Source organism: Aegilops tauschii, chromosome 1 (genome assembly GCF_002575655.3).
Source record: "Aegilops tauschii subsp. strangulata cultivar AL8/78 chromosome 1, Aet v6.0, whole genome shotgun sequence".
Taxonomy (NCBI): Eukaryota; Viridiplantae; Streptophyta; class Magnoliopsida; order Poales; family Poaceae; genus Aegilops; species Aegilops tauschii.
The window spans coordinates 23,213,912-23,239,325 of NC_053035.3; the positions used below are offsets into that span (position 1 = coordinate 23,213,912).

General features: G+C 50.6%; 1 long non-coding RNA gene across 1 annotated transcript; it reads left to right on the forward strand.

The window, feature by feature from the left end:
- The first annotated feature begins 21,822 nt into the window (after positions 1-21,822).
- Positions 21,823-23,912, forward strand: LOC141040565 (uncharacterized). Its single transcript, XR_012201467.1, has 3 exons — positions 21,823-22,282; positions 23,235-23,311; positions 23,403-23,912. It is a non-coding gene; the product is annotated as an uncharacterized lncRNA (long non-coding RNA).
- Positions 23,913-25,414: the final 1,502 nt, after the last annotated feature.

Here is a 25,414-nt window from a genome sequence, read left to right on the forward strand (position 1 = left end):
CCAGTGTATTCGGCCGACCTCCCCTCCGGGCTCCGGTAGCGCGCGCCACCTCACCTCAACCTTCCCGCGTCACCGACTTCAGCCCCGCCGTCTCACCCTCTGAGGAATGGACCGCCGCCGCTGCCTTCCGACAACCCCTTCATTGTCGGCGGTCACCGCCGTGCTCCTCTTCCTTCGCCAACCCGACTCCCGTTCTCCGGAATGTTTCTGGACTGGCCCGTCGGCAGCATGGTGTGGGTCTCTCCGACCGACCGTTGGGCATCAGCATGCGGCTCCCCCATGGCAGAGCATCCTGCGTGGTTGAGTCCTGGACTCCTAGCAGTTGCCCTTGCCTTCAATTTTAAAATCCCAAAATTGTCCATCCTATCTTTATATATAGAAAATCTTTTTTTGTAAATATCCAGCTCTTGCTGATTTTCATTGATTTAGCAGAAGGAGAGGTTACGAAGGGTGATCAAGTGATCAGTGCCTCAGATATACATGTAGCCAAGCATTGGGCTGGCTACCCTACCCGACACTAAATTCGGTATTTCACGTTCCGTCCCCGATGGGGCTCTCAACGCATTTTGCTCCTGGAAGCCTCCATAGCTCAAGGTCCCTTCTGCATGCGTCTGTGATGTTCTTTACGCATGCTTGCTTTCCTTTGAAAACACAATCGTTCCCCTCCATCCAGATGTGCCTGGCGATAAGAGCCACCATCGATTTGATTCCTTTTCTGTTTGTGGGGGTGGAGGAGCTGATGATCTTCTAGATTCTCATCTAGCTGGAGTCGACTGGCGGCCATGAAGCATGGTCCAGAACATCACACCCTCCCCATCCGGTTGCGCTGCTCCAAACTTGGAGCGAGATCGGGCACTCCCAGAACAGATGCACCGAAGTTTCTAGGTTTCGCCTGCAGAGCTGACAGAAGTAGCTGTTTTCCCATCCTCTCTTTTGCAGTCTGTCGTTGCACCATAGGCGATCCAGGTGGAGTAGACAGAGGAACATTTTGATCTTGCCCGGTGCCCAGATCTTCCAGATCATCGCTCGGAACTCGCATGGCCTTGTGTGTTCGAACTGGGCATTGTAGGCCGTCTTCGCAGTGTACTGCCCTGAGCTGCACAGCGTCCATCTGATGTCGTCCATGATGCCTGCCTGGATGGTGATATGTGCCTGCCTTATGGCTCGAGCCAGCTGCACTATCTGCGGCAAGATGTCGTCAAAGTTTCCATGCCTAAGGTCAAGGATCCATCTGTCCTCGTCCAGCGCCTAGCTAACCGTCCTGTTCTTGCGTCTCGAGCATGCAAAGACCGCGGGGTAGACTTGCCGGGGCGGCCGGCCGTCCAGCCACGGGCAGGACCAGAAGGAGGCCGTCTTGCCGTCTCCAATGGTCACCACGGTTGACGCTGCAAAGAGGGCGCGGTCCGCACCATCGCATGGGGTGCCAGTGCCAACCCAAGACCCGGATGGGTTGGCCCAGCTGAGCTAGAGCCAACAGAGGCGCAAAGCTCGGGCGAAGGCCGAGAGGTCGTGGATGCCCAGTCCTCCCCTGGCCTCCGGCGTGGTCACCGTCCTCCATGCAACCTTGCACTTTCCGCCGCTGATCTCCTCGTCTTGCGTCCACAGAAAATGTCGCCTGACCTTGTCGATCTCCTTGAAGAACTTCTTTGGCGCTCGCAGCACCGAGATGGCAAAGGTTGGCATGGCGGAGAGAACGCATCTCACAAGGACTCTGCGCCCCGCTAGCGGAAGGAGCCGGCCCTTCCATCCCGCAAGCCTGGCCCTGATCCTATCGAGGATGAACTGCAGGTGGACTGGTCTAGTTCTACCGGTCATGAGGGGGAGCCCTAGGTACTTGATTGGAAGAGAGACCGTTGCGCCTCCAAAACCCTGCAGAACATGATCGAAGTCGATATCAAAGCAACTAATAGGCACCGCAGAGGATTTGGCGCGGTTGACTCACAGGCCGGTGGCATCACCGAAACTAGCTAGTATTTGCATCAGCCTATCTACCTCCCGTCGAACGGGGTTGATGAAGATCACGGCATCGTCGGCATAGAGGCTTGTTCTCATCCGTGCCGCCGATCTGGGGATTGGCGAGAGAGCGTCGGAGCGTGTGGCCACCTCCAGTAGCCGATGCAGCGGGTCGATGCAGAGGATGAAGATCAGTGGGGATAGCGGGTCCCCCTGCCGGAGCCCCCTCAGATGATCGACGCGGTTGCCAGGGACGCCGTTGATCAGGCGCGACGAGGACGAGGACGAAAGCAGCAGGGTGATCCAGTCGCGCCAGCGGGCGGGGAAACCCAGTTTACACATGAGCTCGATGATGTATTCCCAGGAAACGCTGTCAAAAGCTCTCGCGATGTCAAGTTTCAGTAACAGGGTTGGGGTTTTGGCGCGGTGCAGCGACCTGATGTTGTTTTGGACGTAGAGATAGCTATCGTGGATGCATTTTTTCTTCTGGAATGCTGTCTGCGCCGGCGAGATGATCTTGCTAATTACAGCAGCCAGGCACATAGACAGGACCTTGGAGATCAACTTCCCGATGGAGTGCACCAGGCTTATAGGACGGAAATCTCCCATGGATGCAGCGTCGTCTTTCTTTGGGATGAGAGCGATCATGGCTGTGTTGAGGTCTGCAAAACTGTCGTCCGCAATTCTATAGAAGTGATGGAAGATGGCCATTATATCATTCTTGATCACACTCCAGCAGGATCTGAAGAACGTCCCTGAAAACCGTCGGGGCTCGGTGCTTTCTCTGCCGGAGATGCCACGATCGTAGCCCAGACCTCGGCTTCAGTAAATGCGTTGTCGAGTTCCTCATTGCTGACAGAGGGGAGGTGCTGCCCCTCCCACTTTATAGTGTTAGCTCTGCTGATCCTGGTGCCAAGTAGGTTTCTGAGGTGCTCGTGTGCTGTCGCCACCTTGTCTTCGTGAGACACAGCAGTGATTGTGTCTGTCCGCAGAGAGTGAATGTAGTTTTTCGCCTCCTCGAGTTGATCTTGGCTTTAAAAAATGTTGTTTTTGCGTCTCCTGCTCGCAGCCAGGAGATTCTGAATGCCTGCCTCTTCCTAGCATGCTCCACTGCTATCAACCCGAGCAGCCTTTGCTTCAGTTGCCGGCGTAGCTGGAACTCTGCTGAAGTTAAGCTTCTTTGCTCTTGCGCCACAACGAGCCGCAGGACTACCTCGCACGCCAGGTGGAACTGAACTTTTGCATCACTGAAAAGAGTGCGAGCCCAGATCTTCAGGTCAGCAGCAGTTCTCCTCATCTTGACATTTAGCCTTGCGATCGGGCAGGTGTGGTTTACTGGCCTTTGCCATGCTCGCTGCACGGTCTCTTGAAAGTGCGGCAAACGAGGCCAGAATGATTCAAATTTGAAATTTGGCCTTCTGCGCGGGGCAGCAGAGTTGGCAAGGACCAAGGGGCAGTGGTCGGAGCAGGCTGTGGATGCAGCGAAGAGCATGTGTGCTGGGAACAGGGCATCCCACTCAGTGTTGCAGAAAACCTAGTTAATGATGACCATGGTTGGATCTTGGCGTTTGTTTGTCCAAGTAAACCTCCTATTCTTGCATTTGATCTCTTTGAGATATGCTCTGTCTAGTGCCGCTCTGAATCTTCCCATGAGTCTTCGGTTCAGGTTTAGGTTGTTCTTGTCCCTGGCCTCGTAGATGACATTGAAGTCACCGTTGATCATCCATGGCTCTCCCATCGGAGGGGCTGCTCGCACCAGCTCGGCCAAGAAATCTTCCTTTCTTGCATCCTTAGTTGGTCCGTACACTGTAGTCAGCCAGAAACTGCCATCGCCCTGTGTTTCCGTGACCTTTGCCGTGATCGAGTAGCAGCCGATCGCGTGAGTGTCCACATGCACCAAGTTCTTGTTCCAAAGGATCACTGCTCCTCCTATTGTCCCTATGGCGGGCAACGACGCGCGGCCCTCAAGGGCAGAGCCGCCAAGGTCACGCACAAACGCTTGTGTCCATGTTTCTAGCTTCGTCTCCTGGAGGCTGAGAATTGCTGCACGATGGGCCTCTGCCACCTCTCTCACTGTAGATCTTTTTGCAAGGGCGTTTAGGCCTCTAACATTCCAGCTCATGATGATGCAGTTGTTGTTACTCATGGATCACAGAAGAATTATCTGCCAGCAAACATAATTCTATTGAAGGAAACAACTGGTTACACATGCCCCAATACAAGGGGGCACCGAAGACCACCAATAGGCCCCATAAATCTCCGGTGTTAGCCGGTCCACTAAACCCTAGCACTATTAGTCTGCCAGAAGTGCAGACAGAGACTAACATGATCCCTAGCTCATGCTGGCTGAAGGCCAACAGCTGAGGAAGACTACTGCTACGATGGCTACTACGAGGACGATTATATTGACGGACTAACATTAGGAACCTAAACTGCAGCTGCAGCCTCAGCATCTGGGCCAGCGAGGCCGCCCGCAATGCGGAGAGCATCAGGATAGAGGCGAGTGAGCTTTGCGATGATTGCAATGTCGTCATCCGCCAGTGGCTCGTCGAAACGGCGGATGAGGGCCTCCGCCACCTCTGCTGTCATCTTCTCCTTGGGGCCGAGCAGCCCTAGCTGCTTGACGAGCAGGAGGATGGCGTGTTGGGCGACAGGGACCGTGCACGGGTTCGCGGCCTGACGTGCGCTCTACCTAACAAGGGTTGAAGAGGCCCTGGTCTTGGGGGAGGCAGAGGGACGCCGGGGTGGAGGAGCGGCAATGATGGGAGGAGGCACATCAGCGAAGAGGCGGGGCGGCTCCTCCGCGGCCGCGCCTCCGTTGACCTGCAGCTACATCACCTGCTGCGTTACCGTGCCCAGCTGCAGGTTGGTGGCGACCGTTGGGGGGAGCGCGGAAACCAGCAAACTCGAGCGGGTTGGCGAGTGCAGAGGCGATCGATTCGTCCAGCTCCTGCTGGACCTCATCCGCGCGCGGGGGCTCCGGGAGGGCCCGGCCAGTAGAGTCGTAGAAGGCCGTCACTGGGTCATCCGCGGCTGGGCCGTCCTGGGCCGGCTGCTTAGGGAGCAGGGGCAGGGGAGGGGTTGCTTTCAGCATCGCCGGCTGCTGGGAGTGCCTCCTCCCCCCACGGCGGCTATCAGGTGTACGGCTTCTCTGGCGCGGGACGGGGGCTGCATCGCGCCTGGGAAGCTTGTCGCGACCGAGGAGGGTGTCCTTCCACAAATGCCGTCTGCCGCGCTCCTTGTCGTGGTCGTCGTGGTCGCGCCATGGACCCAGCTGGAGGCCGCCGCATCTTGAGGGCGACACCAGGGCAGGGTGGCGCAACCCTGCCCCTGGCCGTCCTCGACGTGCATGGTCCAGGTCCCCGGCCAGATCGCCGGGACCTTGCGCCTGTCTTCAGAGCTCGAGGACGGGAGGCCGCTCTACGCGGAGTGGGACGAACGCGGCGACATCGGTGACCAGTCTTCCCCCAGGTCGACGTGGATGAGCAGATCGTGTCGCTTGACACACGAAGGAGGGGCGACTTCCCTGCTCGGCGGCGAGTAGCCTTGCATGGCCTCGATGCGCCCGGCGCCCCGGGCCGTCCTCTAGAGCGTGCGCGCGGTGGGGATGAGCGCGAAATCCCACACCCACACCCAACATGCGAAGGTCTTCGTGTGCCCGCGCTCGAGCGTCCTAGAGTCAAGGCGGTCGATGATGCACTTCTTGTCAAGCACCTTCTCTGCCCCCTTCATGGACCAGAGTTGCAGAGGCATCTTCTCAATGACAACGCGGACGTGGAGCATGAAGTCTTGGTGCACGGCGTGATCGTCTTCGTGCCAGGGCTTGATGTTGAAGCAGACGCTGTCGACGTTGATGGAGCCGAGGCAGACGGCGTAGTTGCGATGCGCCGAGTGGACGAGGAAATCTTCCGGTTCGTGGCTCGTGACCCGCAGCAGGTGCGCCGGCGTGCGCGTCTGGGTGTCGAAGGCGCGCCCCACCGACATGGGGCTCGCCGCGTGGCGTTCCGCCTTGCAGACGAGCAAGACGGCATGGCGCCGCAGGAGGAAGGTCTGCTGCTCCATCTCCTGCGTCTCGACCACCAGCTACTGGCCAGACCTCAGGCACCGCGAGGGGTCGGTGTGGACGGCGCGCTCTATGGCCGGGGCGGGCGGCGCGGGCGTGGGGAACCGTAGGCGCTCGTGGACGGGGCCTCTGGCAGGCGGCGGCCGGGTCGGGCCGCGACGCAGGGGGCAGTCGCGGGCACGGTGACCTGGCAGCTTGCACTCTATGCAGTGGAGTAGATCTCTACAATCGACGTGCCGGTGCTCTGAGCTGAGGCATCTGAAGCAGAGACCGCGGAAGCGCCTTCAGAAGGCCTCGCGACCGGCAGCGGCATTGAAGGAGGGCCGGCTGCCTCGCTGGTGGCGGCGTGCATACTCACTACGACCCTGCGAGCGCGAGCTGGCGCGCTGCGCCTTTCGGGACTTGACCTTCGTCCATTCATTGCCATTGCCGGTACGGGTGGAGCTCGGCTGTGGTGAAGGCCTAACTAAGATGGATCGAAGTTGGGGTCGCGCAGAAGGGGGGGCTTGAAATATCCGGCATGGAAGAGGGGGGGCGCCTTGGAGCACTCACCCCGCTGCAGGGTTCGCAGCGGGGGCCGGGGATAGCCGTTGGCAAGGGGGGGAGGCGACTGAGAGTCCGGCACCATGGATGGACCGCTGGATCCAGACGGGTTTGGCACCGAGGCCGGCAGACCCCATCCCTCGCTGTCTCTGGAGCGCGTGGAGCAGCAGGAGCGGGGGCGCCCCATGGCGTCGGTGGGGGCTGGCCGGGGCGAGTTGCCCTGGGATCTGGTGGCCGCCGCGGCCGGAGCGGCCAGCAGCGCGAGAGAGGATGGGGTAGTCCGATTTTAATATACTGCTCCGTCGCCTATCAACAGTATAGGGTACCGTAAAAACGGTCTATGACGAAGGGACTACCCACCTCGATTTTCGAGGGCTTTCGGTCCAGTCTTTGCGTCACTAGCGACGCTTCGATTGCGGGGAGGGGGGATGTTGAACATGTGTACACGTATGTAGGTCCGGGTTTTATATGCCGCACTTGTAGTGTCTCTCTCCCTCTGTATTGTCTTGTATCTTGGGAGACAAGACACCGGTCGCACCCATTGTACCTATATATGTGCCTAGTGCACGATCAATGAGAATATCGATGCACACAATCAATTCTACAGATGGGTTAGAGATTGAATCCTTTTACGCGAACATTCCCACAGCGTAGCGGTCATTTTTGTCATTCATTCAACGATAGAGTCCGCCGGCTGCTAATTTCCAGGTTCCAAAGATGGAAATTTGGTCACCAAAAGCATCTTGGAGATTGGACCAAAGCTCTCTCGTCCAAGAACACTTAAACAGACACAGACACAGCAAGTGAAGTAGGATTCGGATATTTGACTAATCATCACATCCTTTATCACTAGTTATCTATGGCCGATGGAAAAGGGTGCATGACTGCTAAATGCTGGTGTGCGGACTTATGGTGGTCGACCACCATATCCTGGGCGTTCACACTTGCATCGTGGTTTGGAATCAGTCAGTTCGGTGGCAGGCTATAAAGCTGATGCGTGCCCGGATACAACCTATGGCAAGTGTAGGCGTATATGTTTGACACGTTTAGTTTGGTCATGTACTGCGACTGCTTCATGTTCTGCCCGAGGATGATGATTTCGACACATGACAGAATGAAAAGACTTTTACGTGTTTGCTCCATGATTTTAGTTGTGGATCTAGTATCTAATCTCTCTTCAACCTCATTAATCCCTCTCCTCTGATTTTAAGGGCGTTTTCAGGGTCGGATGGGCTGGTGGCCTGTGCATTCAGCTGCGTGCAAAGAAAAAAAAAGGAAAGAATAGAAAAAGGGGCACGTAACTGCATTGCCTAAGTGAAATTACCCTACCCCCCGCGTCGTCCTCCCCCTAGGGCGACTCGGGCGGAGCCAGAAACCTAGCCGCCGCCGCCGCAAACTCCCTCCTCCTCTCCCTCCGCCGCCGCCGGAGGACGCCGCCGGGCTAAGCCCGGGGGCCGACGGCGGTGGCGGGGGATCTCCTCTCGCGCGCGTCTCCGGGGTGGGGCGGACCCCAAGGCGTGTGGTGGCGCGACCGATCTGGGATCTGCGGCGCGGCGGATGGCTGTAGCAGGCGGCGGGAGGCCGGCCCGTCCTGGCGGCGGGCGGCCCAGTCGCGGGCGGCGGCCAGGGCTGCGGGCGCTGCGGATGGCCCTTCGGGCGGCGGCGGCGGCTGCGGTCGGCGGCGGCCGGCTTGGGTGCGGTGGCGTGCGTGCTGCCTTCAGATCGGCGATGGCGGCGTGGAGGGCCTGGTGGTCTCGTCGGCGGCACCTTCGTTCAGATCTGTTCTGACCGGTGCAGCCGGCGGTGGTGGTCATCTCTTCCGTCAGAGGTGGTCGACCTAAGGCTGGGTGTTCGGATCTCGGGATCCGTCATCTAGCACCAGCTGCGAGTCGGGGAGACGTAGTTTCCGGTGAAAACCGAGCCGACGGCGGGCGATGGCGGCGTTCCATGTCGTTACCTTGATGAAGGCATCGTCATGTGACTACCGTCGACCCACTCGTACTGCTCCGGGGGAAACCCTAGGATCTGGTCTTCCAGACCGGATGATGGCGGCACTGCGGTGTCGTTTCTCTCTTGGGAGCATCATTTATGGAGCAGTGCTGGAAGTCAGAGGCAGGAGGTGGAGCGGCTTCGTCTTGCACGGAGCTTCGGTGGAGATGTCAAGTCATGCCTGATCGACAGGTGCTACGCTTGGTCATGCCTGGTCGGCAGGTGCTACGCACGACAGATCCTCCAAGGACTTCAAGCTGTGTCGGCTGGTGGTACTTGGCAGCATGGCGCTGAGGTGTATCAGTGGCGACCGCGACGTGTTCAGCTGTTTGCGCGCAGGGAGGAGGTGCCGTTGGGCGCCGTGGTGGCGTCGACGATAGCTGGACCGAGCAAGGTTGATGCATCAGTACAGTTCTGAAGATGGAGCGGTGGCAGTTGGCGGCGGCGGCCTCTGAGAGCACGCCGGACCAATGTGTGTGCCTGACCCGGCAAGTGGCTAGGTTGGGGTCTCGGGTCTTAGATGTTAGGCTTGGCTGCGATGTCTGTTTGGTATTAGGCCCAGGCTATCTGCGCCCCTTCATCAACTGGATAGGTGTAGCGACAGTTTGTTGCTTAGACGGCGGCTTTAGTCTTACTATTGTATGACTTTGTAAAGTCGTGTGAGAATAATTAATAAAGTGGCCGTATGCATCGCCCAGATGCAAAGACCGGGGGTCATCCTCCTTTTCTAAAAAACTGCATTGCCTAAGTGCCTTGTCTGAAACTACAAGCTCCAACACGCACTCCCAAATTAGCATCCCTCTTTTAGAAATGCATTATTCTAAAACGCCTTGGTTGGATGTCCTTCCTTCATTTTTTAGTCTACATATAAGATTTGATCAAAGTCAAACTTTATAAAGTTTAACTAAAAATGTGATCATCTACAATACTAAAGTTATATGTTATGAAAATTAATTTCATCTTGCATCTAATAATATTGATTACATAGTGTGAATGTTCATATATTTTTCTAAAAACGAAAAGACTTTTAGGCGTGCGCGTGTTGCGACGCGCGTAGGCTTGCCCCCTGATTTTAGTCGTGGGACCAATATCTAATTTGTCTTCAACCTCATTAATCCCTCTCCCTTGATTTTAGGGGCGCGGATGACTGTGCGAAATGTAGAACTCTCTAACTACACGCTCCAACGCGCGCTCCTGAATTAGCAGCCCTCGTTTAGGAATGCATTATTCTAAAACGCATTGGTTGGATGTACTCCCTCCGTTTTTTAGTCGGCATATAAGATTTGGTCAAAGCCAATTTTATAAAGTTTAATTAAAAAATGTCATCATCTACAATACTAAAACTATATGTTATGAAAATTAATTTCATCATGCATCTAATAATATTGATTCCATAGTGTGAATGTTCATATCTTTTTCTGCAAATGAAAAGACTTTTAAGCGTGCGCGCATTGCGACGTGTGATAGACTTGACCCCTCATTTCAGTTATGGGCCTAGTGTCTAATCTCTGTCCAACCTTATTAATCCATCTCTCCTGATTTTAAAGACGCGGATGGCTATGCGTATGGAGAATCCTTTATCTAACCTCTTGCCCCCCTGATTTTCAAGAATGGGTGGGGTGGCGTGTGCTTTCCGTTTCATGCAAAGAAAAAAGGAATAGGAAAAGGAGCACGCAACTGCATTGCCTAATTTGGCCAAAGTGTCTTGTCTGAAACTACACGCTCCAACGCGCGCGCTCGCGAATTAGAAGCCCGAGAGAGAGAGAGAGAGAGAGAGAGAGAGAGAGAGAGAGATCGGATAACCCCCTGCATGGAGATCGCCTAGAGTCAGGGCATGCATGAGTCGGAGCCTCAGAGGAGCACCGGACTGCCGGAGATAACCAGGCCATTACCTCGCATGCGACTGTGCTAATTCTCGAGGTACAAGATCGTGTACAAGTTACAAAGAAGAGAAAGGTATGTCTCTCATCTTTATTTATTCAGTTTTTCTATGCCTTAATATTGTACTTTACCAAGATAATTGATCAAAATTTATAAATGATTATCAATATTGCCTCTGAACTGTTGCAATTGGCCACTGATAATCGATTTGTTAGATACTGTTTATACATATATAAATATTATTGGGGTTATCACATTTTTAGTTCGGCGACATGCTGGTAGTTTTTTTTCGATAAAGGACATGCTGATAGTTGCAATGGAGGAATAAACTAATATTAATTTATAAGACGAGAGGGCTTTACATAAGAAAGTGAGTGTCATGGAGTAGGGAATTTTGGAGGCCTTTATTTTGAAGAAAAATGAAAATTCAAAATTTTCAGTTTAAAAAATTCTGAAAAAGATTACACAAGTATGCAAGTATATGAAGTGTATGTGTGTAAAATTTCAGGATGAAATACCTTGAATTGCGAGCTGCACAAAAAAATTTATGGACTTTAAGGATGAACAGTACATATGCTTTTAGATTGTGATCCAAAATGACATTTAAAGTCTTGACGAATATATCCGTTTTTAGATTGTGATCCAAAATGTAGGTTAATCTTAATTAGATATATTAATGAAGAAAGAGACTTACAAGAGAAAAACTACTATATTTTCTTTGGCTCACAATTCAACATATTTTCTCTTATTTTTTATTTTGTTTATGTCAAGGGTATTGGATCTAGTTTCACCTTGGCCCCTCGAAGACTAAGGACCCACCCGGGTCAGTGGTTTGGTGGCGAGGCCCGGTCTCCGTGTGGTGACCCCGTCTACACAAATGGCGACGCTCGTTCTTCGACGACAACTTCAAATTCAACACCCACCCGTTTCACTCGACTACACTCTCCAGATTCTTCCGTCATTCCTGTAGAAAAGAAAATAAAAATTCTTCCACTGTTCCTCTCTCACCTTCGGCCCACGAAAATGCCCCAATCCCGTGTTCTCCTTCTGCCCATCGTCGCCCTCCTCACCGCAGGCTTCCTCCTACCCGCTCGCACCGACGCTGCTCGGCCGCTCCGCCCTGAACGAACCACCACCATAGAGCTTCATACACTATTAGCTATCAAGAATGAGTGGGGCAACCCCATGCAGCTTGCGTCGTGGAATACAACTGACCATTGCAGCTGGACTGGTGTCACCTGCGTGGCCCGCAGTGGAGGACTAATTAAGGGGATTTCCTTCAAGGTGGTGAATCTTGCCGGTAGCTTCCCTCCGTCTATGTGCAACCTCAAGTACCTCACCCAGCTTGACATTTCACATAACAAGCTCACCGACAGATTTCCTGGCATCCCGCTCTAAGCCTGCTCCCAGCTCCGGTTCCTTGATCTCTCCTACAACGCCTTCTATGGAGCGCTTCCTGATGACATTAGTAGGCTATATCACCATTTATGAAGCATCTCAATCTAACTAATAATAACTTCAGTGGCGCTATGCCGCTGGCCATACCTAAGCTTTCGTGCTCCAGGAGTTGCTTCTTGACAGCAATGGCTTCACCGGCGAGATTCTAGATTCATTTTCAAACCTAAAGGAGCTACGGACGCTGCACATGTGCGGGAACAATTTCACTGGTTCAATCCCTTTATGGATCTGGCAACACCAAAAGCTCGAGATATTGTACCTGTATGACAATGGGCTCCCCAGGGAGCGTCCTCGCAATATCACGATGCTCAATTTGGTGAAAATTGGCCTCTCAAAGAACAAGCTCAATGGCAACATACCAGATGTTTTTGGCACTCAAGAAACTAAAATTCTTCATCCTAACCAGCAATGAGTTCACGGGCCCCTTCCCCAAAAGCATTGGACTTCTTTCCAACCTCCAATACATTGACCTATCTAACAATACGCTCTTGGGTTCCATCCCCAGAAGCATTGGACTCCTTCCCAACCTCCAAACCATCTAGTTATCTAACAATATGCTCTCGGGTGAGCTACCACCAGATCTTGGGAAGCATTCGCCACTTCGGGCTATTGAAGTCGACAACAACAGCTTGTCTGGCTCACTCCCGGAGCACTTATGCGCCAATGGAATATTCAGCGACCTAGTATTCATGAACAACAACTTCTCCAGCCAGCTCCCGACGAGCATCCATAACTGCCTCTCGATGGACAACATCATGATCTCAAACAATAACTTCTCTGGGGAGTTCCCGGAAACTATATGGTCACTCCCGTTCATGAATAAAGTGGAAATATCAGACAACAGCTTCACTGGCACTATGCCGACCGATATATCTTCGAATATCTCTAGAATTGAGATGCAAAACAACCGGTTTCATCCCGTCATCTACGACTGGGTTGTTGATCTTGATGGCGCTGAATAACCAACTCTCTGGAGAGCTACCGGTCAACATGAACAAGCTCCAGACACTTACTGTGTTGTTATTGTCTAGGAACAAGATATCTGGATCAATACCAATATCAATTAAATTATTGCATAGTCTCATGTCACTTGACCTCAGCAACAATAATATATTAGGCACAATATCACTATCGAGCATGGGGGATGATGTCAGCATTGGGTGTCCTTGATTTGTCCAACAACGGGCTAACGGGTCACATTCCACCTGACTGGGACAGCCACTCATTTACTCAATTTGTCATTTAACCAACTCAATGGGGAGGTGCCCCTCACTCTACAAGATGTGAAGTACAACCACATCCCTCAATTTGTCATTTGCATGCGGTTCTCTGGTTGCCCCTGGTTGTCGTCCAGCACCGCGTGCCGCTCGTTGCCCCTGGTTGTCGTCCATCCCCACGTGCCACAAAGCTTCCTGGTTGCCAAGGAAGCTGCGGTTGTACTTCCCATCTTGCAGAGTGAGGGGCACCTCCCCATTGAGTTGGTTAAATGACAAATTGAGGGATGCAAATGAGTGGGTTTCCCAGTCAGGTGGAATGTGACCCGTTAGCCCGTTGTTGGACAAACCAAGGACACCCAATGCTGACATCATCCCCCATGCTCGATCATGATATTGTGCCTGATATATTCTTGTTGCTGAGGTCAAGTGACATGAGACTATGCAATAATTTAATTGATGTTGATATTGATCCAGATATCCTTTTACTAGACAATAACAACACAGTAAGTGTCTGGAGCTTGTTCATGTTGACCGGTAGCTCTCTAGAGAGTTGGTTATTCCGCGCCATCAAGATCAACAACCCAGTCGTAAATGACGGGATGGAACCGGTTGTTTTGCATCTCAATTCTAGAGATATTCGAAGATATATCGGTCGGCATAGTGCCAGTGAAGCTGTTGTCTGATATTTCCACTTTATTCAAGAACGGGAGCGACCATATAGTTTCCGGGAACTCCCCAGAGAAGTTATTGTTTGAGATCATGATGTTGTCCATCGAGAGGCAGTTATGGATGCTCGTCGGGAGCTGGCCGGAGAAGTTGTTGTTCATGAATACTAGGTCGCTGAATATTCCATTGGCGCATAAGTGCTCCGGGAGTGAGCCAGACAAGCTATTATTGTCGACTTCAATACCCCGAAGTGGGGAATGCTTCCCAAGATATGGTGGTAGCTCACCCGAGAGCATATTGTTAGATAACTAGATGGTTTGGAGGTTGGGAAGGAGTCCAATGCTTCTGGGGATGGAACCCAAGAGCGTATTGTTAGATAGGTCAATGTATTGGAGGTTGGAAAGAAGTCCAATGCTTCTGGGGATGGGGCCCGTGAACTCATTGCTGGTTAGGATGAAGAATTTCGAAAGTACCTTACTACACCTGAGCTCATATGCGCCTGCTATGAACAGTAAAATAAATAAAATAGAAAAACATTTCAAAAAATTCGGAAAAATTTGTGTGGCATACTTTAAGAAATGTTTGTTGTGCATGCAAAATTTCATCACGAAATCACATTGGTGGAGGTCGTGGCAAAAAAAAAACAAAATCAGAGCTCCAAAATGCGTTTGAAAGTAACATTTTCAGAGTATCGATTTTGTTCTTTTTACCATGCCTTCCACCAATGTTATTTCATGACAAAATTTTGCATGCACAACAAACATTTCTTAAAGTATGCCACAAAAAAATTTCAGAATTTTTTGAAATGTTTTTCTATTTTATTTATTTTACTGTTCATAGCAGGCGCATATGAGCTCAGGTGTAGAAACTCCACGTCCGAAGAATTTTAGTTTCTTCAGAGTGCCAAAAACATCTGGTATGTTGCCATTGAGCTTGTTGTTTGAGAGGTCAATTTTCACCAAATTGAGCATCGTGATATTGCGAGGAAGCTCCCTGGTGAGCCCATTGTCATACAGGTACAATATCTCGAGCTTTTGGTGTTGCCAGATCCATAAAGGGATTGAACCAGTGAAATTGTTCCCCCACATGTCCAACGTCCGTAGCTACTTTAGGTTTGAAAATGAATCTAGAATCTCGCCGGTGAAGCCATTGCTGTCAAGAATTAACTCCTGGAGCGCGAAAGCTTAGCTATGGCCAGGGGCACAACACCACTGAAGTTATTATCAGTTAGATTGAGATTCTTCATAAATAGTGATATAGCCTACTAATGTCATCAGGAAGCACTCCATAGAAGGCGTTGTAGGAGAGATCAAGGAACCGGAGCCGGGAGCAGGCGTAGAGCGGGATGCCAGGCAATCTGCCGATGAGCTTGTTATGTGAAATGTGAAGCTGGGTGAGGTACTTGAGGTTGCACATAGACAGAGGGATGCTGCCGGCAAGATTCAACCCCTTGAAGGAAATCCCCGTAATTAGGCCTCCACGGCCGGCCACGTAGGTGACACCAGTCCAGCTGCAATGGTCGGTTGTATTCCACGACGCAAGCTGCATGGGGTTGCCCCACCCATTCTTGATAGCTAGGAGTGTATGAAGCTCTATGGTGGTGGTTCGTTCAGGGCGGAGTGGCCGAGCAGCGTTGGAGCGAGCGGGTAGGAGGAAGCCTGCAGTGAGGAAGGCGACGATGGGCAGAAGGAGAACACGGGGTTGGAGCGAGTGGGTAGGAGGAAGCCTGCGGTGAGGAGTATATGGAAATGCGACCAAAGAAGTTGACGTCTACATTTTTGGTTTCTGCTACAACTGACCACCGGCAAGGCTGCCATTCAAGAAGATGAAAACTTGGCTGCATGTGCATTTAGGCTACTCGATCCATCTGACAACATCATCGACAAGAATATCCATGATCCAGCTCACTCGTCTGATATCTTAGTGGTGTTCAAACTCGGTGTGTCGTGCACGAGTGAATGCCCGCGTAACCGGCCGACCATGAAGGACGTCCTGAACCAGCTCATCCAGTGCGACCGGAGGCAGATACATACAGAGGCTGAGGCAGAGCTACATAGCTCAAGCAACAATGTCAGTGCAGCGCTTCTAGCCAGCATGCCGAGGAGCATGTCTGATAGCAGTCAGCAGCCGCCCATGAAGGACGTCCTGACCGAGCTCATCCAGTGGGACAAGAGGCAAATAGAAGCTGATGCAGAGCTACATAGGTCAAGCAACGATGACATTCCGGCGGCGCTATAGCCAGCATGCCGAGGAGCATGTCTGATGGCAGCCAGCAGCCGCCCATGAAGGACGCCCTGACCCAGCTCATCGAGTGGCACCAGACGCAGATACATACAGAGGCTGAGGCAGAGCTACACAGGTCAAGCAACGATGACAGTGCGGCGCTTCTAGCCAGCATGCCGAGGACCATGTCTGATAGCCGCCAGCGTGAGCTCCTTCCGCGCTCAAGAACAACCAAGGGATGAGTTGCGTTGGGGACCATAGCTGCTGACATGGCTCCTGTTGTCGATTGGTTTTCAACTGCTAATGATGGACTTAAGCCAGATTTCTCGTCTATATCTAAATCTATTGAAGATGTCAACATATGTGATATCCAGGAGGGCGTCCCCTACAATTCTGCTACGTAGAGATATATCTAGTTGTGAGCTTGGCTTGTGCCTATCTTGTAAGCTGTTTGAACCCCTTTCTTGATTCTCAAACTTTGTAACAATTTGTAAGCAAACCATGGGATAAGCCCCATCATATAACACGTACCCGTCAGCCTCAACAGGCATCGATGTTCCACCATGTCACACATGGTAATGAGCGCCAAACTCTTCCCTCACATCTAGCCAAAACCCAGCACCAAAAATCGATCTCCCATACATCAAAAGCCAACACCAAAAATCGATCTCCCATGGCAGCCTCATCAAGCTCCGCTAAACCTCTGACCACCCAGGTTACCGAGAAGCTCACCCGCCAGAATTATATCCTGTGGTGGGCCCAGATCCTCCCTCAAATCCGCAGAGCAGGCTACTGTGGCCTCCTCGACGGATCAGACCCAGAACCAGCCAAACTCATCACCGTCAAGGACAAGTCTGGTATGACTCTCAACCAAGAACACCTATTGCCGTTCCCATTGGTGAGACTACACTTCCTAGTGGTTTTGAACCTATCCTCTCGTCATAGAATTGGTGATTTGGAGATGTAAAAGGATGATTCCAATACAGTGATGTTACCAGACTGCCAAGCCCCTTTTGATGCCTCAGGTAAGGAAAAAAAATTTCGACCAGAGGGGCCACACGGTGACATGGACCCCGTTTTCATTATGAAAATAGAGTCAAGCATACATGCCAACTCATACACATTCTTTTGCGATGCCTAAGAGCATCTCTAGCAGACCCCGTAAAACCACGACCCGCATAAGGCGTTTACAGTTCAACGAAGAACTGTTTTCCGGGTCGAAATCGTGCGCGGCAGAGTAGAACCCGTATATGAAACTGTATGATTTGAAAAAGTGCTTCGCGGGAGAAATTGCAACCACACTAGTTCATTACATACTACATGATCATTCATAGTTCATCATCACATACTAAAGTATCATACATACTACATTCCACTACTACTACTACTAGAGGGGGGTGGGGGATCTCGCGGCGGTGAGGCCGAGGTCGATATACCGAAATGGACGAGCTCGCGGCCGAGGACGACGCGGTGGAGGAGCTCAGTCCTTGTCGGAGCTGACGAGGCCGATGAACTTTTCCCTCTGCTCCTCACGGATGCGCCGCCACTCGTCCTCCTTATCCTTTGCGGCAAGGTTGGCCGCGACCGCCTTCTTGAGGATGAGATCTTCGAGCTCCTCGTCGTGGCACCGGCGCTCCGCCTCCTCGCGCAGGCTCCGTTCGGCAATGGTGGCCACGACCTCGTCGAAATCGGCCACGAAATCTTTGGGCCCGACGACCCCTCGGCGCTCGATCTCCTCCGGCTCCTGCTTGACGGCGACGACCTCGATCTCCTCCGACCACTCCCTCTTCATGGGGAGAAGCCCCGCGCCGGAAGAGGAAGAGCTCACGGCGTGGGAAGATCTCGCGGCGGAGGACGGGCCCGCGGCCGAGGAGGGCGTACGCCAATGCCGACGGTCGTATTCCTCTGTCTCGCGAAGGAGCAGGCTCGGTGGCAGCTCGAGGCCCTTGTTCGTCCACTTCCTCGGCGCACGCTTCCTCACGCCGTCCGAGCGGACACGCCGCTCGCGCTCGGGGTTGCCGCCCCGCCGGAGCTGCGGCCGGAGCTCCACATACAGCCCACATGGCGGCTGGAGGCGGAAGGGGGCTCACCGGCGGCGAGAAATGTGAGTGGGGAGTGGGGTATTGCGGCGAGATACGGCGGCGGGGGGATAGGGTTTCAACCCGCATATGCCCTGCGAACCCGTAGATATACTGCTGGGGGAGGGGGGTAGATTGCAGGCCGCGGTAAAAGAATATTTATGGGCCAAGCCCGTATACTCATCGGAATTTTGCGGGTTTGCGACATATACGGGGTCTGCTAGAGTTGCTCTAACAGTTTTGCGTCAGGCAAAGAACACCTATTGCACCTACAGGATGCTACACCAGAAGAAGAAACAGCCTAAAAGCTACACCACTACACATGATTTTAATTTATTTTATTTTATTGAAAAGGAGGAAAGCCTCCACTGCACCACTACACATGATGCCTAATATCTTTTTGCACCAGGGAATAACTCTTACATCCTGAGATACTTATAGACTGCACCTCAGTTAGTCAGTTAAGGATATTAAGGATACTCCTGCCCCACAGAGGCTGATGTTAGTGATCTGCAAAATGAGGCTGCTGCTATTGATGTGACTAGTCCTAAGCAAGATACTACGGTTGTTGAAGCACTGCACACTGATTCTGGAGGTTGTGCTAGTGATCTGCCTGTTGCTTTACAATCAACGGATTCAAACCAGGGTGCAGATGGTACTCCCTATCTCTATCCCCTCTTCCTCCCTCCCTCTCTCACCAACAATGATCCTGTGCACATTCCGCACAGTGTATGCTGATTGCTATTCTTATCCACCTAGTGTATCTTTTTTATGTTTTGCTGGAGTTGAAAGAGGGGATGGAGTTGGCTGGGCCTATGATTGAGTGTGCCATACAAATGCCGAGTCCTGATGATAAGAGTATGCTCTGTCATTACTTCCTGTTGTAGTGTAGACGGGCCAGGGGGCTCATGCACACCTGCACCTTTTCAGGTTACTGGATGACCCTTTGCACCCATGGCAAAAAATTCATCGGCCAGCCGAGTATTGAAACCATGTGTATGTGACAGTTTAATAGATATACTTTTATCTCATTATATGTTATAATGATAGATCAGGAAGTAGCGACATTATTTGATAATAGCATACACTGGTTTCATAAAGCAAGTTGTAGTAGGCAATGTTTTTAAGGCGTCATTATCTCATCGCTTAGCGACGATATAAAGGGGTCGCATGGTCCCAGCCTGAAGTGTTCAGGCTCGCAATACTTTTGGCGTGTGGCGTCCCCATATCGTCCATTTGATGTGTTTTTGGTCGCCATGCCTGAAACTGGACGCCATGGCAGGAGAGTTGGTGCGCACCGGGACCAGCAACCAGCAGTGGGGCGGGAAGGTGAAGGAGATTGGGAGGAAAAAGTGTTTCCAGTAACAGGCAAAGAGAAAGAGAGAAGAAAAAGGAGATCCGGAGGGAAAATCGGAGAGAGAGAAGGAAAGGAGATTGGGAGGGAAAGGAGTTTTTCCACTTTCCAGAGGCGGGAAGAGAGAGAAGGAAAAGGAGATATATGGAGGGAAAAGAGTTTCCAGAGGCCATAACAGGTTGACATTGCTGTGCACCTCTCCACTCCTTCTGCCAGACGGCCACACCCCCTTTCCCCTCCAGATTTGCGAGCTCCATCCAGCTATTCAGACTCTGCTAGGTGCTTCAGTTTGTTGTCATACATATTAAAGAGTTAGATTATGTCTATGAAGTTGTGATTTCATTTGCTCTCATACAAAGTTACGTTGTGTCTATAATGTCGCCACGCCATACGCCATAAGCGTTATAATGTTATGAAGGGGGTCGGTCGCCATAAAACATGTTACGCCACAAAAACATTCACTACTGGAATTTTTCTCTTTGTCGAGTGTTAGGCTCTTTGCCGAGTGCATTATATCGGACACTCGGCAATATTATCTTTGCCGAGTACCTAACTCGGCAAAAATGTGAAACACGGCAAACAGGCACTTTGCCGAGTGTTGTGGATAAAACACTCGGTAAAACAATAAAACACGGCAAACAGGGCTTTACCGAGTGTCACACTCGGCAAAAGGGGGTCTTTACCGAGCGTCACACTCGGCAAAGGGGGTCTTCGCTAAACTGCATAGTTTTGGCTGTACAGGTTGCATACGACCTCGGATGAAGATGGTCCAAAGATCAAATTTGTTCATTTTGACGAGACGGATAGTTTTCATGTTGAAAACCTTTTCATTTAAGCCATATTAATTACACTTTTTGGCATGCTAAATATCAATATAGTCTCAAATGACCAAGGTGATGGCCATATTCATTGCATAGTTTATTATAATGTTCCCAAATTAGACACATAGCTGCATATTAACATTACAAACAATGTTGCTAAATAGAGTTTCCTACTTTTTTATACAAAAAATCAATTTTCATTTTCTCAGTGTCAAAACTAGGTGTTGTTTTTTGTGAAGCAACTACAAAAATCAGGGTGCAAAATGGCACCACCATAATTATCACAGTAAGTAGACCATATTTTGTGCACAATTCCTAAGTTTCATGGATTTTCTAGTTTTCTAGCTGCTTTCGCACATTTAAATGACTTTATGTCAATTTCCGGAAAGTAATTCAAAATTGAACTGCAAGTGTGTGATAGCTCAGTCATAAAAATTAGCAAAAAGTATTTCTAGATACACAAGTAGTCATTATATGGGAGAACCACTTAGAGTTTTGTGAGATTCAACCCTTTGTGATGAATAGCCATGTTGACCATCTTGACCCGTGTTCGAAAAACGAAAGAAAAAGAATACAAGTTTAAAAAGTGCAATCCTTTCGCATGGAGTCCTTTTATGTGTACCAGTTGCGAGGAAAAATATCAAACTTTTAATATTATAAATTTGAAAAAAAAATCCTTCACAAAACCGGCTAACGTGTATGAACATTCATGGCTTTCAAGTCAAAGGACAAAGGTGATGGTCATATTCATTGCATAGTTTATTATAATGTTCCCAAATTAGACACATAGCTGCATATTAACATTACAAACAATGTTGCTAAATAGAGTTTCCTACTTTTTTATACAAAAAAATCAATTTTCATTTTCTCAGTGTCAAAACTAGGTGTTGTTTTTTGTGAAGCAACTACAAAAATCAGGGTGCAAAATGGCACCACCATAATTATCACAGTAAGTAGACCATATTTTGTGCACAATTCCTAAGTTTCATGGATTTTCTAGTTTTCTAGCTGCTTTCGCACATTTAAATGACTTTATGTCAATTTCCGGAAAGTAATTCAAAATTGAACTGCAAGTGTGTGATAGCTCAGTCATAAAAATTAGCAAAAAGTATTTCTAGATACACAAGTAGTCATTATATGGGAGAACCACTTAGAGTTTTGTGAGATTCAACCCTTTGTGATGAATAGCCATGTCGACCAATTTGACCCTATTTTAGAAAAAATAAAAGAAAAAGAATACAAGTTTAAAAAATGCAATCCTTTCGCATGGAGTCCTTTTATGTGTACTAGTTGCGAGGAAAAATACCAAACTTTCAATATAACTAATTTAAAAAAAAATTCCTTCACAAAACGGGCTATCGTGTATGAACTTTGATGACTTTCAAGTTAAATGACCAAGGTGATGGCCATATCAAGTTAAACGTCGGAATTAAATATACAAGTGCATATTGCCATTAAAAACAATGTTGTCAAATAGAGTTTCCAACTTTTTTGTAAAAGAAAATTATTTTTCATTTTTTAAGTGTCAAAATGGTATTTTTTGTAAAGCAAGGTGCAAAATGGTACCACTCTCCAACTTTCAAGTAAGTAGACCTTACATTATGCTTAATTCCGACGTTTTATGAATTTTTTAGTTTTTTAGCTACTTCCACAATTTAAATGACTTTATGCATTTTTTTACCAGGTCTTTTCCGAGAGCAACACTCGGTAAAATGTGCCTGTCTCTGATTGGTTGGGAGGTAGTGCCACGGATCGATGACATGGCAAGCAGACAACCACACATCTCATATCTCATGCTTTCTCTCCATGCATCAGAACCACACACGTCTCTATCACAAACAAACACAAACACACATGCATGCCACGCACAGCCACACACACACCTTATCTTCTGTCCCTCTCATCTCTCTCACCGTCTCACACATCCACACTCCCATACACAGGCACACAACCGTGGAGATTCGAAGCACGCCGGCGGAGGACTCGAGCAGCTGCAGCAGCCTGCCGGCGTAGTGCTTGAGCACCTCCAGCTTCAGGTGCGCACCGTTCGTTCTCCGGCTCGCCCGCATGCCATCTCTCAAGCAGCAAAGTAGCAGCAGCTAGCAGCACGTACGCCGGCGGCCGGCCACCAAGCTCCCTCATGCACGAAGCAGCAGATGCGAGGCAGCTGCAAGCGGCAGTGGCACGCGGCAGCGGCACGCGGCGGGAAGGCAGCAACTCACCAACCACACGCCGGCGAGCGGCGGCACCAACAACCACGGAGGCCACAAGCCACATGCGTCGTCGAAGGCGCCACCAAGAGCGGCGGCCAGACTCATCTCGCATAGACGCATCTTCTTGCTGAGCAGCAGCACCGGCATGCTCCGGCAAGCCAACAACGCACCGGCCAAGCAAGCACACAAGCAGCGGACAGGCTAGCTTGGCAGAGGAGAGCGCAACGAGTGGTGACTCGCGAGCTGTGGGCCACTGTAACTCGCCGGCATGAATCGACGTCGCCGTTTTTTTTTTAAATTTTGCTGAACATCTTTACCGAGTCTACAACTCGAGAAAGCCATCACCTTTGCCGAGTGCAACTGTACCATTTTTGCCGTTTCCGTCGTCCGTTAGTTATGTTTCACCGAGTCCCAATATTTGCCGAGTACCACAAAAAACGATCGGCAAAGGCGTTGCCGAGTGCGCGATGGTTGGTTCTCGGCGAAATTCTATTTGCTGAAAGGCTGTACGCCGAGTGTCCTTTGCCGAGTGCAACACTCGGCAAAGGCTTTGCCGAGTTTTTTTGGGCCTTCGCCGAGTGTTTACGGCACTCGGCAAAGCCGTCGATTCCAGTAGTGATTGGTAGTAGGATTAGTTTAAACACCTAAAAATATTTGAACACCAACCTGCTGATAAGTAAGCAAAACTGAGCAACAAGACCAATTGATTGTGCGTGTATTGCCTTAGCTAATGTGTGGTAACTTGGTCTTGAAAGAGTAAAGTAAATGAATACAGGTGCATAGCTCTGTAAGGAAGAATATCAGCAGGCTGGAGATGCATGGTTTCGGCTGCAGAACAAGCATCCACGAAAGGTACATAGCTCTGTAAGGAAGAATATCTACGAAGTAACTAATATGCATGGTAAATAGTTACTCATGAGTAGTTTATCTAACATATGTACAGATGATAAAGAAGACAAGAAGGTTAATGTTGCATTTCCTTCTGGTGTGGAACAAGAAAAACAGCGAGCTGATGTAGACTTGTCCAAGATATGCAGATTGTGAGGGTGAAAAGGACCATTCCCCTAAAATTATTTTGGCAGGCAGCCAATCTTTTTGTGAATCCTCAGATAAGGACGTTGACCCAACCAAAAGATGATCACACTAATCCGCAAAGCGAAATTAATATTGTTGGTATGAATGGTGCTAATTGAAACCGAAGCTATGCAGATTGATGGTGTCTCTCGTTGGAATTGATCTTAGGTTGTTGTAGACCGAGATAAAAGGGGAATTATAATTCCACGTTGGTGCTTTGATCCGGGGCACCCAAAACTAACGATTGGTTTCGGTCCCCTGCCCACCAGCCACACATATATAATGAAGAGGCCCCGTACCTCTTCAGAAGTGAGTACACACGAGTTAACACCGCTAGAGGGCCAAATCGACCGATCCTAAAAAGAGGGAGCCAAAGGGCTGGAAGACCGACAACCACCGCCGGCTTGCACTAGCACTATGTCGGCGGCCCTCATGATGTTACTGGACACTGCTGCTGCCCCTGCACGCCTACATCATGGTGGCTCCATCTTTCTTCATGCGTACACCAAGCAGGCAAAGGATTACGCCTCGGCCACCTCCAACGGCCATCACAAGTTTTATCATGCTTCCGCTTATATTGTCTAATAAGGTATTCTAATTAAGAGATCAGAGATCCTAAGTATGTTAATCCCCAAAGTTAATTCTAATATCGGTATCGTATCATGAGCTTGTTTTGGTTTCTTTTAGAACGGTTATTAGGCCTTTTCTTGATGCAATCCTGTTTAAGGCAAAAGGCCTTAAATCTTAGCTTTTAATGCTATCGATCGTGTTTTTTGTTGTTGTCTCAATTATAATTGTTCAAGGGTCAAAAGTTTTGGTTAAGGCTCTAATTGCTTCGATCTAGTGCTAATCAGTCAAGTTGGGAACTTATGTTTTCTGTCAGTGTTTTATTCGATCATGATTAATTTATTATTTTGCAGGATAAATCATGTTAATGTTCAAATAGCACTAATTGGGCTTGGGCAGAAATTAGAAGGAGGGGAATTTTGGAGTTATATCCTATTGCACGCCCAGATCCTCCCTCAAATCCGCAGAGCAGGCTACTGTGGCCTCCTCGTAGGATCAGACCCAGTACCAGCCAAACTCATCACCGTCAAGGACAAGTCTGGTATGACTCAGCCAAGAAGACCTATAGCCGTTCCCATTCGTTTCTGCTCCGGTGCTCCCCCCCTGGGCTGAACGCGAGTGGGAAAAACACAAGGACGGTCCAGATGCGTCGATGGCGGTTCGTAACGAGGGGCACGATGGTCATTTCAGGTGGGCGTAGAGCGCGCGTAGACCAGTCGTAGAGCCTTGTATGAGCCCGCGCCGGCCTGTGTACTGTTGTACACCGGGCGTGTACGTGTATTATACGCTGGCGGTTGCGTTTCCCCGCGGTCGTGTGTGCGCACGTGTTCATGGATAGTTTCAAAAAAAGGCCCCTAGTATAAGAGGAGGGGAACGGGCACCGGCCGCATCGCCCACCCCATTTCCCCCAAATCGCCTCCCTCTCCCTCCTCTCTCCTCTGCCTCATCGTCTCCCTCACCGGCCACCCCACCTGCTCGCTCACCACCACCGCCTCCCTCTCTTCTCCTGCTTGCTTCTAGCTCGGATGGAGCAAGGCCGTGGCGAAGCCGCCGTCGCGGACGGAGATCTGCAGAAGACGGGCGCGGAGACCGTGGCAGATGCCATGCAGACCCTCGTCGGCGGTGCTGCATCCCCACGCGCTGGATCGGTCGATGCGGCGGCAGATCTGGAGGAGAAGAAGGTGGTCGTGGCAGACTCCGCCGTGGCGGACTCAGCCGTGCCGGAGCTTGGCGTGACGGCGTCGAGCGGCCCGTCTGATGGACCTGCGGAGGCCGGCGGCGAGCACGTGGACCTGCAGGTAATCCTTGCCAGCA